This window comes from Agelaius phoeniceus, chromosome 15 (assembly GCF_051311805.1).
Source record: "Agelaius phoeniceus isolate bAgePho1 chromosome 15, bAgePho1.hap1, whole genome shotgun sequence".
NCBI lineage: Eukaryota > Metazoa > Chordata > Aves > Passeriformes > Icteridae > Agelaius > Agelaius phoeniceus.
Genome location: NC_135279.1, coordinates 15,840,171 through 15,856,476, shown reverse-complemented (window position 1 = coordinate 15,856,476; position 16,306 = coordinate 15,840,171). Strand labels below are relative to the sequence as shown.

At 41.2% G+C, this 16,306-nt stretch overlaps 1 protein-coding gene across 7 annotated transcripts in view; it reads right to left on the bottom strand.

Moving 5' to 3' along the window:
• The window catches only part of ANKHD1 (ankyrin repeat and KH domain containing 1), a 100,467-nt gene that overhangs the window by 65,671 nt on the left and 18,490 nt on the right, over positions 1–16,306 (bottom strand). The window lies entirely within an intron of this gene.

Sequence of the window (16,306 nt, the reverse complement as noted above, 5' to 3'; positions counted from 1 at the left end):
TTCAACTTAAAATACTTATTATCCCTTTCCCACCCAAAACAAAGCAGACTGAGTTCTAATATACTTTTTTTTAAGAGTAGGAAAACTTAAAATGTTTATTAGTTTTAACTCCACCAATTTACCACTCTAAATTGCCCTGCTCTAGCTACAGGAGCAAAAGTTAGGAAAGGAAATTTCAAATACTATAAGTATACTTGAAATCAATGCCTCTCCTTCACAGACATAACACAGCAGAAATGCTTAGATTCAAGGAACTTTCTTAACAGTTTCTTTTTTTATAACAGGTTCTTTGCTCAAGTTTTACTCCTCATAGTTTAACATGTGGAAACAATCACTGCAGTGTGGACAGCGCTTGTATCTTCAGGTACAAATGCACAAACAGCACAAACACCTCCCAGCCACCCACAAAAAAACCCCAAACATAAATCAATCAATTTCATGTGCTACAAAAGACAAATGGTTACTGCTTTATAGATCAGCCACTTTCACCAGTCATGAATCAGTAACTTCAAGTCCTTAGCTGTTAAAAAGGGTCAAATTAGATAGAAACCTCTGGATATAAGCACCTTATCCCTCAGAAGATTTGCTACTTGGTATGTGCATATCTCTGCAGGCTTGACTTACACCACAGTGTAAATGTAAATGTTTGATTTCCCACAACCCAGCTTGTAATTATTACAGAATAAATCATATTTTAAGTTTGAACATTGTCTTCAGACAACGTATTTCCACAGTTTGAGAACATCCAATTTGTTTCTCAGTAATGTCAGAATCAATACTTACCAAATCTCTCCACCCTAAATCTCTTTATGCCAGCACACCAGGCATGCTGTGACCTTACCCTGCACAGCTGGCTAGCAGCACTGGAACGTGGTGCTGGACATGATGGAGAATCTCCCTCCTGCCACTGAGACAGACAGACAGACAGACACCTCCCCTGGGGTGCAGCTGATGGAAATGAGCAATGGAGGTTCAATGAGCACCTTAAGAGACTTGTGCACCTCCTCCCTGGCTCCAACATCCCACATCTGGATCCCTTCAGCATTGTCAAGGGGCTACAAAAACCAATTCATAACCAAGTGCCCACTCTGCAATGAAATCAGAAATCACACATCCAGCTGTGTGGGTTGGAAGCCTGGCTAGTCCAGAGCAATCAGAGCACAAAAATGAGGGTCCATGGACTCTTGGAGGCCATTGGCCACATGACCCCTTCCACCTCCAAACTGTTGAGGCCACCACCCCCATGGCCATCACTGTTAAATATAGCAAAGTTAATAAACAAGCCCCAAATGCCACAGCTCATGCCTTATGTATCCATGTGAACTGGATTTGCTGGTGGTGTGAAGGGGTTGAAGTCCTGTCATCTCTGCAGGTGGGACAGTGGGGGACAGTCACTACAAAACTGGGTCAGGACATCAATTTAGTTGCAAATACACCAAGAAAGTGACAGTTTTTCCACAGCTCTGCTTCCCCAGTGGCTCACAGAGCAACTGCTGAGATGTTTACAGGAGCTATTTCTGGTGGCAGTGCTGGCTTACGCTGCACTGCAGTGTACATAAAGCACTGCTGAAGGAAAGACAAAGAATTAAGTCTTCACAACTCAGCACTGAGGCCTCATCTGGGACTGCTGCAAGCAGAGCTGAACACCGTGGTAAACAACATGGAAAAGTACTCAGAGAAATCCACAGGACCCCTGAGCAAAGGCTAAAAATGCACAGATTTCGCTTACAAGGAGCAACACAACTGCAGCTTCCCTCCACTTTAAAAGATCTAATTGAAGGAGCTGCTAACAGCTCTACTGTTGACAAAAGAAGTGGAAAATACAAAGTCCAGCCAAAAGAAACCAATCCAAAGAACTACCAAAACACCACCATCAAAACCCCACATGACCTGGCTATCTGCAGCTACACTGGATATCTCCATTATTTCAGCTCACCAAGGCAGCAGAACTGACAGGTTGCCTGGACAAGCAGGACCTACACTTGATACCTTCCCTGTTTTAAAAACTTGTTGTGGCATTTCATACCTGGGATTTCTGAAGGCAGAAGTCACACCACAAATTCACAGAATCACTGGGTTGGAACAGACCTTAAGGATCAGAGAGTCCAACCCATGCCTCAACTCCTCAACTAAACCATGGCACCAAGTGCCACATCCGATCTTTTTTTAAACACATCCAGATCTTCTGTGCCTGGTTGAGACAGACAAACTTGACCCACTACAGCTCTCCTATTCCCAAGAATCTGTTTTCATGGATTTTACCTGGTGGTCTCCTGGAGGACTCAATCAAAGCACACTTAAAGTTCACTCCTGTTTCACACTTTGTTCCAAAAAATGAGCTATAACCACATCAAGGCCTTTCAGAGGGTAAGTGGAAGGTGCTTTTTATTTACCTCACCAGCTAGAGCTCAACCCAGGTGCCATCCCAGCTCTTAATTTCATATTTTTATATTGCACATGCCAAAACTAATCAACAGCCACAGAAGACATTAGAGCTGACATTTGTTTGGCTAGCTGGAGTCAAAGGGAGACAGACTACAAGAATTACCACTGCAGACACACATTCATTCACCCTCCTTTTGCACATTATACTCAATAATTTACTATATAATAACAATCTGAAGTTTTTATTTTGCTATGATTTAGGATGACTGTGCCAGAATCTCAATGCTGTAATGCTCATGTGTCTTTTAATCTCTAATTTACTTCATTTTGTGCCCAAACCACTTGTTCTTGTGTCACACTCATACACACAGGGACTCCAGCAGTCTGATTTACGTTCAGGATCTTGGCCAAAATTCTTCTTGCTTCCTCCCATCCAACAAACACTGAAAGCATCCTCAGGACCATTCTACACACTCTTGCACAAGAGCGACCACAGTTTCTCACATTATTACAGTCTGTCTAACATGTTACTGATCTGACACTATCTGAACTGGACCCAAGCCCTGACATTCTGTACTTCCTGGAACATTACACACATGCCTCTGTAGAGGCCATGCTCTTCATCTTCTCATGGACTGATCACTGTTGCAGGTTTAAGTCTGAAAAGAGAATATGGGATCTGTTGTTTTTTATTGAGAACAGTCCACAGCCATTAATTGTATGGAGAGAGTGATGCTTCTAATGCAAGGTTACAGCTTAACACTAAAATGATGAAGAGTATGTTCTGAAGCAATCAAAAGAAAATGCCTTCATCCAACATAAGCTGCCATGCAAAGACCAAAAAGGTGAACACAAAAATAGCTTGGATAGAATCACTGTAAAGCCTGTGCCTTCTAACATCCTATGAACAGTGGCCCTGAAAGTCACTATTTAGGGATATTCCTGAACTATAGACAACTGGAAGAATAGGGAGTGGAGAGACTTTCACTTGTGCTGTGATGTTCCTGCTTTACCCTCTGCAGAGAAAAGCAGGGCCACTGCAGGGCCTGCACATCTTCAGATGAGAAGAGGCAGAGACATCTTCACATCCTCTGTGGTGGGCAGCTCTGTCTGAGCACCTGCTGCTGGAGCCACGTGCCAGCTGCTCACAAACCCCACAGGAGCAAGGCCAGCAGCACTACCCAACAATGGAAAAGGTCAATGGCTGAACTCGGGGCCAGATAATGCCAGATGTTCCACACCTCAATGCCATATGACTGAACTATTGAAATTAGCCTGGAGTTGATTACAGAGGTGTATTAGCACAAGGAACTCACCTTTCAAGGGAAAAGTTTGCTCATACACACCTACACTCCTATATTCAACACTCCCATTTCCTTGTTGACTTTCAGACTCATCAGGGTATTCCCACCTTGTAACTACCAAGGTCAGAGTTTTAAGGTAACCTGAAATGAGCTGGAAACTTCTCAGTGTATTCTGAGTTTAACAAGTCAGAAATACAGATATTGCCTCAAAAAAAGAAATTAAATACCAACAAGTTTGTGCCTTTAGAAAACACAGTTAAATCCCTTACAGGACACACAGCTGGCATCAACATATACTTTGAACAACAAAGGAGACTGCTCTAAAAACATCAACATACCCAAGAGATAATGTCCAATATTTTTCACAAAGGCTTGCAGATTCAATGGTGATTCTGTGCTTCCCCTGTCAGTTCCAGCACACTGCATGTTCTAACACACACTGGAGAACATTTATTGTAGCATGTTCAATTTATGCCCTGATGTTCATCCCAAAGTCTAACTCAGCTTCAGTTCATACAGAATTAGCTGGGAGTCCTTAAGGGCTTACACAGCCCAAAGACAGGTTCTGATGGAAATGTGGACAGCTTTAAAAGGCCCAAAGAAGTACAAAATGAGAACCACAGCCCAGAAACGTGTCTGATCTTTCTAATAGTATGTCTGGAATCTGCTCTAATCAGCCTGCTGTACAAGCAGCACCTCAAACAAGGTGAAGAGGGTTCCAGGAAGGAAAGGGGGGGAACTTTGGTTTATTCTTTACTGGAATCTCCATTCAGAGGAATTGAGAAGTTCTAGACTGTCCAAAGCCTCGTGCCAACAAGCAGTGACCCCACCAGGACAGTCTCAACTCCAGCACATCACCCAGCTGCTACCAGACAAGGCAACAAGCAGAACTGAACACAGGCTGCTCTCTAAGGTCTCAGGTGGCAAAGTTACACATTGCCTGGGTGAATAACAAAAATGTGCACTTGGCTCCTCTCTGATGATATCTAAACATCTCCCCAAACACAAGTTTCATATTAGATCCGTTTCAGAGCCAGTAAACCAAAGAAAAGCATCCCCCATTTGCTTGTAAAGAGCAGTCCAAAGCCAAGCAAACCCAAAGGAACAGTCATTTGCAAGTTTCACTGCATTAAGATACCTAATTTGCAGCATCAGAATGAGGGACACAAATACATTTACAATTTTTTGAATATATTTTAAATATTTACACGTAGCTTATCGTATGCTGATTGCTGAGGCTAAAGTCCTCAAGGCAAAAGCCACATATTGAGTAGTGCTCTTCAGGTAAAGAAATTAGAAAATACTAATAATTCATTCTAGTGCCCTCATCTTCTAAAATTCAAATGCTTTTAAAAACTTTCATATGAAGTGTTGTTAAAAAAACCCTAATTCACACTCAGCTAAAGAACATTAGAAGTACAAGGAAAGTCTAATTGTAGTATAAGGAAAATGTGAGAGTACAGACTGAGCAAGGCCATTTGGGATTTTTGGCTATTTTTTTTTGGAGAAAAGCATTATCCAGAATGCTTCTCCACTTTTCAGTAGATCATTTCAACACTACTATTCCCAGGCATGGAACAGTTTGATATGGTAGGGATTATTTTGGCTTTGTTTTCTAAAACACTACAAAAACTACACTGAGGCTTTCAGTCTTTGCAAGCCAAGCACACTTTGGAATCACTACCACTGAAAATCACAGTTAGGGTCTGATTTCAGCTCAGCTCCAGAGCAATGAGAACTCACTGTACCTCCACCAGTCCTGCTGTATCTGCACTTCACATGAGAAAATATCCTTTTATTTACAGGTTATAGAAATTTTCACTAAAAAACTATTTTCCTGTCTTACCAAGTGCATGGCACGAACAGAACTCACTGGCTGCAATTTTTATTTTTCTTCTTCTCAATTAGTATTTGGACATGCTAAATAAAATTCATTTAGCATGAAATTAAGAGCTACAGCTTGAGGGTTTTTTTTTTTACATTTTATTAATTAGCATTTTACAATATTTCATGTGTCACCATCACAGTTCCCCATAGATTTAAGAGCAGCTGAGTTCTCAAGTGCTACAAATCATACTCCTGACAGCAAACTGTGACGTTCAAAAATGACATTCTCAGTGCAATCTGAAAAATCATATTCAGATCATCTGCTAAGCATTTTTTGGCAAAAGCAGAAATTTATTATGCTGGACTGTATTTCAGGGTCCTTATCTCAAAATATCCCTTCTTCACAAATCCACACTCTTAAACATAATAGGAAATCACCCACAATATTCACAAGTGAAAGGGAGTGCCTGAAAAAAAAAAACCTGAAAGGCCATTCCAACATACACACAGCTTGGGAGAAAACTTCTCCTAATTCCAGCTCCCATTTTTCACTTACTTGACACTACAAGCTCTTAATATTACACTTGCATTTACATTTATTTCAATGCACTTGTGGGAACAGGAGCCAGCAATCTCCAGCACATTCTCTCCTCTTTCCAGCATGGCAGCTGTAGCAGAGAGATTTTCCTTTTCCAGAATCAAAAGCCAGGAAGTTTCTCCAGCTCCAGTTAGTTCTTACTGTTATTTCAGTAACATTTTGATGGCAAAGGTTCCTTTTTGAGATCATCTCCTCTTTACATTAGTGTGCTTAAATATCTCACACTCTGAAAGCTAATTTTAGATTCCACACAAACACAAATCCTTGATTAACTAGTCAATATTCATTAACATTTCTTTTGAGAAATTAGATTCATTAAGAATCAATTTATAAATTTAGATTTCAATTTAGTCTCACGTCACTTCAATAAGGGTTTCCTAATCAGGGAATTCACTACCTCAGCCACCAACTTCCATTTTTAGTTAAGCTTGGAAACCCAGTAAGCAAATTCAGCAATGAAAACCAGCTTTATATAGACTTACAGATGTTTCTAGAAAAATCCCAATCTTCCCAAATAGTCTGAAATTTCATTTAATTTCTCTCTGCCAACCCAATCCACCCCATTCCTTTGTTTTCAGAATGCAAGGAAGAATACAGGTATTTGACAGATATGGAATACCAGACATATTTTAGCTTAGAACACTGAAATAAAATATTGGTTTAAACCTTTTAGCAGAGATTTGTTAACACATGAGAGGTCAAATAGGACAGAATAATACCAGAAAAACTATCCACATAACTACCTCCTCAAAACTCCTCATCTTATTTAAAATCTTGACCATGCCAGACTTTGCTACAGCACAACTCTCAATTTTTCTGTCAGTTTGATTTTTTCCAAGCTTTCATTAGGCATCCATTTTCTCCCAGGTATGAACACTACGTTACCTTTTCTAAAGCTAAAATCACATGAGCTTTTTTGTGCCAATCTAACATTTGGCCATTTCCAGAAGGATGACTTTGTGCTCCTCCTCTCCCCGTGTTTCTCCCACTGCCCTCACACTGGGGAAAAGAAGAGGGAGTTTTCTCTCAGCACAAGATAAATCTGACCAGCAAAAGATCTTTCTAGGCACCACCAGAACTGGCAAGAGGAGAGAAAACCATGCAGGAACAGCAGATTACTGCCTGACTAGGAGAGCAAACAGCCACCAAACCATCCTACCCACCTCACACACCTTCCAGCCACTCATTCCCAATGTATGTTCCAAATGTTTGCTCCCTAATCCATGATCTTTATAAAGAAATTTAACCTTTCCTTTTTTTAAGATTTTGTTTCTATGCAATCTATATCAAAGAAACATTTGTCCTACTACAAGGCAACAAGTTCCCAGATGCAACCCTCAACACTGGTGACCCCTTAGAGGAAGCACAACTTCCACACACACTCATCACATATGTGCAGAAAATCATGCTGATCACTCAAACAAAGGCTTTTGATCTCACACATATTGCATGTAGTTTATATGGAAACATCATGAATTATTCTGGTGCCATGATTACAGATGTACTTCAGCAGCAGCAAACAGCTTTTCCTCCCATTCCACTGTGGGTGACCATCTGGGAGGGAACTCTGACTCTTGGCTTACCTTGTGTTTTAAAGCAGCAACTGCAATCAGGACAGAAGCAATATTACAGTGAAAACAACTGCCAGCTCTGTCTGAGAATAACTATTTCTACCAGCTTCACTAAATTGTTGGGGTTTGTTCTGGTTTGGGTTTTATTTTTTTAATAGAAAAAGCACTCTTACCCATTGGCAACTAAGACCTTCCTAACTTGCTTTTGATTGCAAGAAAATATAAGATTTGAGAAAAATATTTAAAACACAGTACTAACTTTAATTCAAATTATAAAGGAAAAGAATGGGATTAAGCAGTGGTTTATCTATGTGACTCTGAAAAACCTGAATTTGTTTTGGTGCTTTGCTGGGATTAAATGGGAGTTACACTGGATATCACAGTTAAAATAGGAGCTTAGCACTTTGTTTTAAAGTTTTTTTGAATGACCAAGTCAGGGATTTTTTTTTTCACTCTTAGCAAAGATAAAAGCCAGCAAAACACACCCAGAATCATTTGCCACAGCAGCAAAACCACAGCAAACTACTTGGGTGCCCAGTGCCTTTTCCCTTGCTAGTCCTCCCTTCCTGGTTATCTCCTCCTGCCACAAACCCTCCACACCTTCCCCAGGGCTGCAGCACCAGAGAGTAATCAACTCCATTTTATACTTCTAGACTTAAAACAAATGCTCTTCTGGTAGTGTCCTGCACACCAGCCTTGCTGTGATTAGCTAAGGGAAAACTTCAGCCATGGCCGGAATTGTTTGCCTGCCTTTGTCTGGCTGTGAACTGGACACAGTTAAACAGCAGAGTCAGCACATGTGCCGAGCTGGGCACTGACCTGCCCCCAGCCTGCCCAGCAGAGCATGAGCACACACATCCCAGAGCACCCCAGTGCACCCCAACACATCCCAGAGCACCCCAGAGCACCCCAACACATCCCAGAGCACCCCAGTGCACCCCAACACATCCCAGAGCACCCCAGTGCAGCCCAGCACATCCCAGAGCACCCCAGCGCACCCCAACACATCCCAGAGCACCCCAGTGCACCCCAGCACATCCCAGAGCACCCCAGTGCAACCCAGCACATCCCAGAGCACCCCAGCGCACCCCAGCACATCCCAGAGCACCCCAGTGCATCCCAGAGCACCCCAGCGCATCTCAGCGCATCCCAGTGCATCCCAGCACATCCCAGAGCACCCCAGGGCACCCCAACACATCCCAGTGCACCCCAGAATATCCCAGAGCACCCCAGCACATCCCAGAGCACCCCAGTGCACATCCCAGTGCACCCCAGTGCACCCCAACACATCTCAGAGCATCCCAGTGCACATCCCAGAGCACCCCAACACATCCCAGTGCATCCCAGCACATCTCAGAGCATCCCAGTGCACATCCCAGAGCACCCCAACACATCCCAGTGCACCCCAGAGCACCCCAGCACATCCCAGAGCACCCCAGCACATCTGAGCCCATCCCAGCACATCCCAGTGCACCCCAGCCCATCCCAGAGCACCCCAGCCCATCCCAATACATCCCAGTGCTTCCCAGCACATCCCAGCCCACCCCAGCCCTGCCATGGGGAGCTGCTGTCACCCACCCAGTGCCCAGCCACAATCACAGGAGCTCTGCTCCAATTCTGAGCTCTGGACAGCAGCTCAGACACTCCTCTATGTCAAGGAGGAGAAGGAAGAATCTGATTGCTTCTGGGTGCTTATATGAAGTAGTTTTAAACCCCTAAGTCACTCTTGGGGAATTTATTTTAAGCTAGGATTGTAATGCATGCAATATTTACCCACACAACTACAAAGGTGGTGTCCTGGTTTTGCATGGGATGCATTTATGGAAGTGATGCAAACTTGCAAGTGATGCAACTTGCTAAATGATCCAGAAGGAGAACTTATGACCTCTGTAAAGAAAGCTACAAATTTTTACTTGGTGCCATCAAATATGGAAAAAATGTACCATTTATTTAATTATTTTACAGAAAAATATCACAGCTAATGGTTGGCAATTATTTTTCATTTCCTGGTTCTTCCTTTCATGGCTTATCAGAGAGAAATCTTTCCTCATTTCAAGTCTGACAATTGCTTGGCTCCAAGAATCTGAAGGATACATGTCAAAGAGCTAAGACTGCTACTAACAAGGGAAGGAGGAACATGGAAATGGCACTGCCCACTGTGGGAGGATAGGGAGCAAAGAAAAACCCCAAATATCCCTGAGAAATATCAAGAGAAGAAAAAAAAATGCTGAGAAAGGTGCACAGAATTCCTGTTCTTGACTTCTAGCATTCTAACTCAGCTCAGTATTTCATGTCTCATCCTCTTTAGGGCTTGTGTCCCTTGAACACAAGTTACCTTACAGACACTCCCACCTATTCAGTGGGACAAGGGGTAGAGAGCAGATTTGCTTTTTGAGTAACCTAAAGGAAGGGAAAGTATCACAGCCCTGTGGAGACTGACCCCAGGATATGACCCCCCTGCACAACAGAGATGCAGGAAGGCAAGAACTCAAGTAACCTTTGAGTGCTATTTATAGACAAACAGCCCACTTGAACTCTTCTCAAAGTTTGTGGCACTCAGGGGCAAACTGAGCCCCAGTGGGCTGTAATTGCCTTCCTGCATCACAAAGCAACTCTGACTATCACACAGTACCCAGTGACTGTCTGGATAAAGACATTGGAAAATACCACTACATTTTCAAGCAAAGATCTAAGAGCAAATTGAGTGCCAGTAACATCTCTGAGCTAACTCAGAAGCCCACAGAGTTTTAGCCCTCAGTTTGTGCTAATTATGTATGGCAAAGCAAGCCAAAATACTGAGTATTTTCAGAGAGTGATCAAGTGCACCACTTCTTTATAAAAGCAATCACCACACTAATGGTGTATAGCACAGACTAGTGTATAAATTGATGTCTCAAACTGAACATTTGAGAAACTCTTCATGAAACCCTCTCCTCTGCCTAAAATGATCCACAGCCTTTCAGTGTACTGCTGTCATAACATACATGCTGCATAACAAAAGATCTTGAAAGTAAATCCTTTGACAATGCCACAGTCGATTGGGGTACCAAACTACCAAAAATCAGGATACTACAGTCTTCAGAAAGAAAACACAGAATTTATTTTATCATGACCCAAGTTGAAGAAAGAACACACCCATCTACTGCTAACACCCCTCTACAAGAACATCCCAGGGGAGGTCATCCCATCTATTTATTTTTTGCAGCATCCTCCTGTAGTTTTAAAAACAAAAGGGAAGAGATGCATTTTCACCCAGTTCCATGTCTCTGAAGTGCTTCAGATGGGAGCTTATGTCCATCTGAGGTCACAGAATCCAAGATGTGGCACCACACAGAGCAAGTTCTACTGAGCTTCTTCAGAGCACTGAGAACTGCACAGAGAGAAACTGTAACAGGCAGGAATCCAATGGAAGGAGTTGCTTCCAAGAGTGAGTATGGAAAAGCCCAACCAATTAAGGTTCTACCACAGCAAACTTCTTTCACTATTTCCTCCAGGTCTTTGCTCTTATCTCTGTAAAGCCTAGAATATATATATTATATATATATATATATATATATATATATATAATATAAAATATATAAAATATATTAAAAAATATATATATATAATTGTTCTATATCTTGCTGTGTCTCTGCTGCTGGGGAGGATCTGGTACTGGGTGCTGTCTCTGTAAGTGAAGGCTGATAGCCAAAAGCACAGCCACAGTGCAAATTTATCTTTTTCTCATTAGCAAATCTTCCTGCTTTCCCTCCAGAGACTTCCAAAACATGCTGCTTCCTTGGTTTTAGACAAAGCCAGCTGGAAGTCAGGCCAGGTGGGTTAGAACATTCTTGCTACTCAAAAGCCAACTAATTCTTTGAAAGCAAAGACACAATTTTAGCTTTTATAATGGTTCTGAGTTGAGAAGGTGTTTTTTTTTTAAAGGACATATTCAACACAAGTGTCAGAAAATATATATACACACATACACAGGAACAGTCAACTGCACACACAGGAATAATCAAATGCACAAATATGGAATAATTTGTTACAGCTCTTCAGAAAAGTTGTGGTAGATTTAAAGACAAATTCAACTTGCAAACTAAAGGCAAAAGGAAGACAACAAATGGAGATGTATAAACAAAACACAGCTTGCAGGACAGATGAAATAACACTCCTCTCTCCATGCATCAACAGAGCTCAGCTTCAGTAACAGGACTCATTTGGGGCAAAAAGTTATGAAGAACAGAGATCACGTCCAGAGACTCCAGAGGAGAGCAAGAGAAGATGAAAGTCTAAAGAACATGAGTTAAGGGCAGAAAAAGGTTAGATGCTATTTAGAAAAAAAAACCAAAAACTGAGGGTGATATCAGTCTGCAAATCAGCTCTAAGGATGGCTGCACTGGAACACTGAACATGAGCTGCATTAAACAAGAGTCAGAGCCACTAAAAACCACTCACTGCTTTATTCCATTTTTCTTCCTTCCCTCACAAAGCTCTTCCAAAGGAAGCAGCTCAGTGCTCCCTTCACCCTTGAGTTACACATTTCAGTACACAGCACTGAGCAGTCCAAAACACCTTCTCAGCCCAAGGACTGCAGTGGGCTTGGCATGCTCTGGAGCTTCTAGCACTGGAGATTGTCTGTCTAACCAGTTCCTAAAGCCACCCAGCAGGAATGGCACAAGCACAGCTGAATTTGCCTGGGGAGAAGGCAGAGGAGAAGATAAAACTGAATCTACAGAGACTTTTTTCAGCCAAATTTATGAAAAACTTCTAAGAAGCTGTGCAGAATTTCAGAGAAAGGTGATGCCTAAATGACAAGTTAACAATTCTTGGTTTGGAGGCAAGGTTTATTACACAGGGGGAAAAGTCCCTGAAGATCTACACAGTGCATTTTGCTCCCACTGCAACTACTTTCCTGATGAATACAACCAGGATAACTTTATGCAATGCAATAATTTTTTATATCCTAGTGTGTATTGGATCTTCAAGTATTTAAATAATTCATATTCACAAAGAATATAACCTGCCTTTTTGTGCAAGATGTTTAATGTATTACAGCTCATTTTAAATTTAGAGATTTAAGTTCTTAGCTTTCAAAGTAAGGTCTGTCAAACAGCACAAAATAATTTATAGCAGGAAAGGAAGATGCTCATACCTCACTGTAAAAAAAGCCACTTGTTTCCATAAGTAGAATCAAAGATAAGTGGCAGTATGGCAGTATATTTCACATGTTTTGTTTTTCATTAATCTGGTGAAAACTAGCTTGACTTTCTAGAAATAAGCAGAACTTAATCATTTGTGCTATGCATATACTTTATTACCATTTGATTTCTCAGAAACTTGTTTATAATTACTTCCTGAACATACAACAGTAACATTTTGTCAAAGTTGAGTAAACAATTTTAAAAAATCAACCAATTCATGTGTTACACTGCAAAGTATTGATGACTCAGTAAATCTGACCCTTGAAAAGACCCCAAATATTTGCTAGGATTACAGAACTGTCAGAAGTGTTACAGACAGATGTGTCACAGCCCACCCCTGGAGGTGTCCCCAGACCCAGAACATGGCCCAGAGTGTTTTGGCAGCCAACAGCCCTGCTCCAGTGCAGTGACTCCCCACAGGACACTTGCCCCAGCTCCAGGAGGTGTGGCTCCACATCCACACTCCTGACCTGACTTACCAGTTAGTCCAGTATGGAGCAAGTGCCTGGCACTGGTTACTGCCACCATGCTTGAATATTAAGCTACAGAACATTAAAAAAAAAAAACCAAAACCAAAAAGGGAAATCTGAAAAACTGATTAAAATCCAATCATCTGTGCACCCCAAAGCATCCAGCCAGTATTCAAATTTTCTTTTGAACACTTCTAAACTCTGATTTTAGCACCATGTGCTAAGGAAACTACATGACTGACAAATAACAAAAAAAAGCAAACACAGATGTCAAGTTAGTGTAATTCAGGTTTTTTAATAAACTACTAAGACTCTTCTTGCAGAAGATACAAGCAAGAGGTTGAGGCTTGTCTCCCTCCTCACTCTCTCCTGACACATTTCAGGAGAAGAGTCACTTTCTGGTGAACTCCAACTTCCAAGAGCAGAAACTGCTTCATTTCCCAGAGCTCCCATCTCGGCTCCCCTCCCTGCCAGCATCCCAAGGACAACACCACAGCCCCTGCTGAGAGGAGGCAGGGACACAGAGCCAAGAGAACAGCTCTGCACAGGTACCTCCCATCTCCATGCACAGGACTGGCAATAAAGCACTGCTGCTTTCCTCCTGCCCAAACTCTCCCCAACTCCTTTTGGCTGAAGCTACTCCAAGTACTAATATAGGAAGAAGTCCTGAAATCAATACTGAATGGAAAAAAGTTTTTAACCAGCAATAATATGATTCCCATATTGGAACAAGAGGCCAAAGGGTGTTTCATCTTACAGAAGAATCCAGCTTGCATGAAAAATAAAATACAGCAGAAGGAAATAGAAAGGAGAAGCTGAGTTAATAAAAACTATATCCAGAACTGAAAAAATTCTTGTTAAAAGGAGGATTGCACAAATTGTTTATGGTACAATCATGAAGAACTTACTGATTACTTATTACTACCTCTGACATACATACACAGATATATATAAATATGTAGGCAATTTGAGAGATTGAGGAGAACCCCAGTCAATTTTTATACTTCACAAAATAAAACTGGTAAGTTTTTTGTCTCATCTCTTCTCACTCCCCATCCCCAACCCCTTTAAAAAGGTTAAAATCATCTTTGCCAAAGAATTCCAGAAGTAAAGCTTTCAGAGCTGGTAAGGTAACATCTGATATCTAAAGGCAGCAATTTAAGTGTTATGACAATAAGATTGTTCTTCACAGCAAAATCCATCTGGAAAACAGCTAAAAAATATGAAGCTGATACATTTAACACATTGTCAAAGCATAGAAGTTAATTTGACTAAGAGCAGGATTAGACTAGACTTTTTCTAATCTAAAAGCTTACTAGAATAGAAAAAATATTTAAATCATGCAAAATCTCAGAGAGATATAATATTAATAATTCAATTACATGCACTCAATTGAGTTTATCCAACTTACTCAAAAGCACAACAAATCTCTATGTTTCACATACCATATATTCCTTCCCACTCTGAATCTTTGGGTGGTGAAGAAAGAAAATGAGTAAGTCATTGTAATGTGCCAGTATCTCAAAAGGCAGAAGCTTTGCAGTGAACAATTCAGTGGTGATTTCAGTGGCAGGGCTGCTTTGATCTCTACAGGAACACCTACAGTGGAGCCTGTTCAAACTGTCCTAGTCAAAATTGTTTCCTTTATTTGGTCTGTATACCATGCCCATGTAACACCAAGGATTTTAGATCAGATCAAATTATGGTGAAAAGCCTTCCTTGGTTTACAATCAGTCACAATAACTGGACTAAGGTAAGATTTTGGCCATGTTGAAGGAGGCTAAACACACTTCAAATTTGATATTGCAACATTTTTACAATAAAGTTACATCTTTGCTCAAATCCCAGCAATCCTCTTTGATTCCCCCCCAAAAAGATCCTGCTTCTCTTTCTTTATTTCAAAACCCCAATACAGATCTAGAAATGCCTTTGGTGTATTCCACAAGCACAGAGGTACAACCAATAAAATGACAAACATGAATCTGTTTCCTGCAGACCCCCACTTCTATAGTTTCAAGTGGAGCTTGGACAACCCTTCAGACATTAAGTTTCTAATGCCCACCCTCATTTAAATCACAGCTTAGTTACTCATCAGCCCCAAGAAAAGAAACACCAAGTTCACACATGAATCTTATTCATCATAAATATGAATCAAAGAACATGATCAAAGAATTTCTCTAGCCCAGTCTCTGTCACTTTGTGAGGGTTCCCTCAGATGCAGGATGAAAGCAAGCTGTGCCTCCCTGGCACTGTTCTTTTAGACCACAGCTCACTCCCTGGTAACCCCTGTTGTTAGTGAATAATGAATGGGTTAGATCACATCACAAGGGAGGGGAAAAAAAAAAAAAAAAAAAAGCAGGTTTGGTCAATAGGTTGGCAAGTGAGTAAATAGAAATATACATATACAGAGGAAAGCACTCAATTCCACAATTGCTGAATCTACTCTAACCTTTTAGTTTATCCTAAAGCAGGCAGATTTCATCTGGGCTCATTCATATTATGATCTGTGTTCTGTATTTCCACTTTTTGCCTTTCCCAATTCCAAAATACACAACCTTTCCCCCCCCCCCCACCCTACCAGCTTTTCCAAAGAGCAGCATCAGGCCCTCATGCCTGAATGAACTATTGAAATTCACAGGTATCAACAGACACATTATTAGAACTCCATTTCTCTTTCACCATTTACACTACAATTAATCCCTAAAAGTCCCAAAAACACCAAACCATTTGTGAGGGTCTCCAGCCACATTTAACACTGTATTTCATCAGAAAAGAAGGATAACTCTGCTCCCTGTTTGAACATAAGAATGGACTATTCACATGTTTCATTAAACAAACCTTTGGCTCAACATTCTCCCTCTCCAAATATTTTCATCACAAGCCTCTTTGCAAACAATAGTGGGAGTCCTGAAGAACTCACTGCTTACAGAACTACTCCCTGTGTAGATACAGGAACATCAAGTCC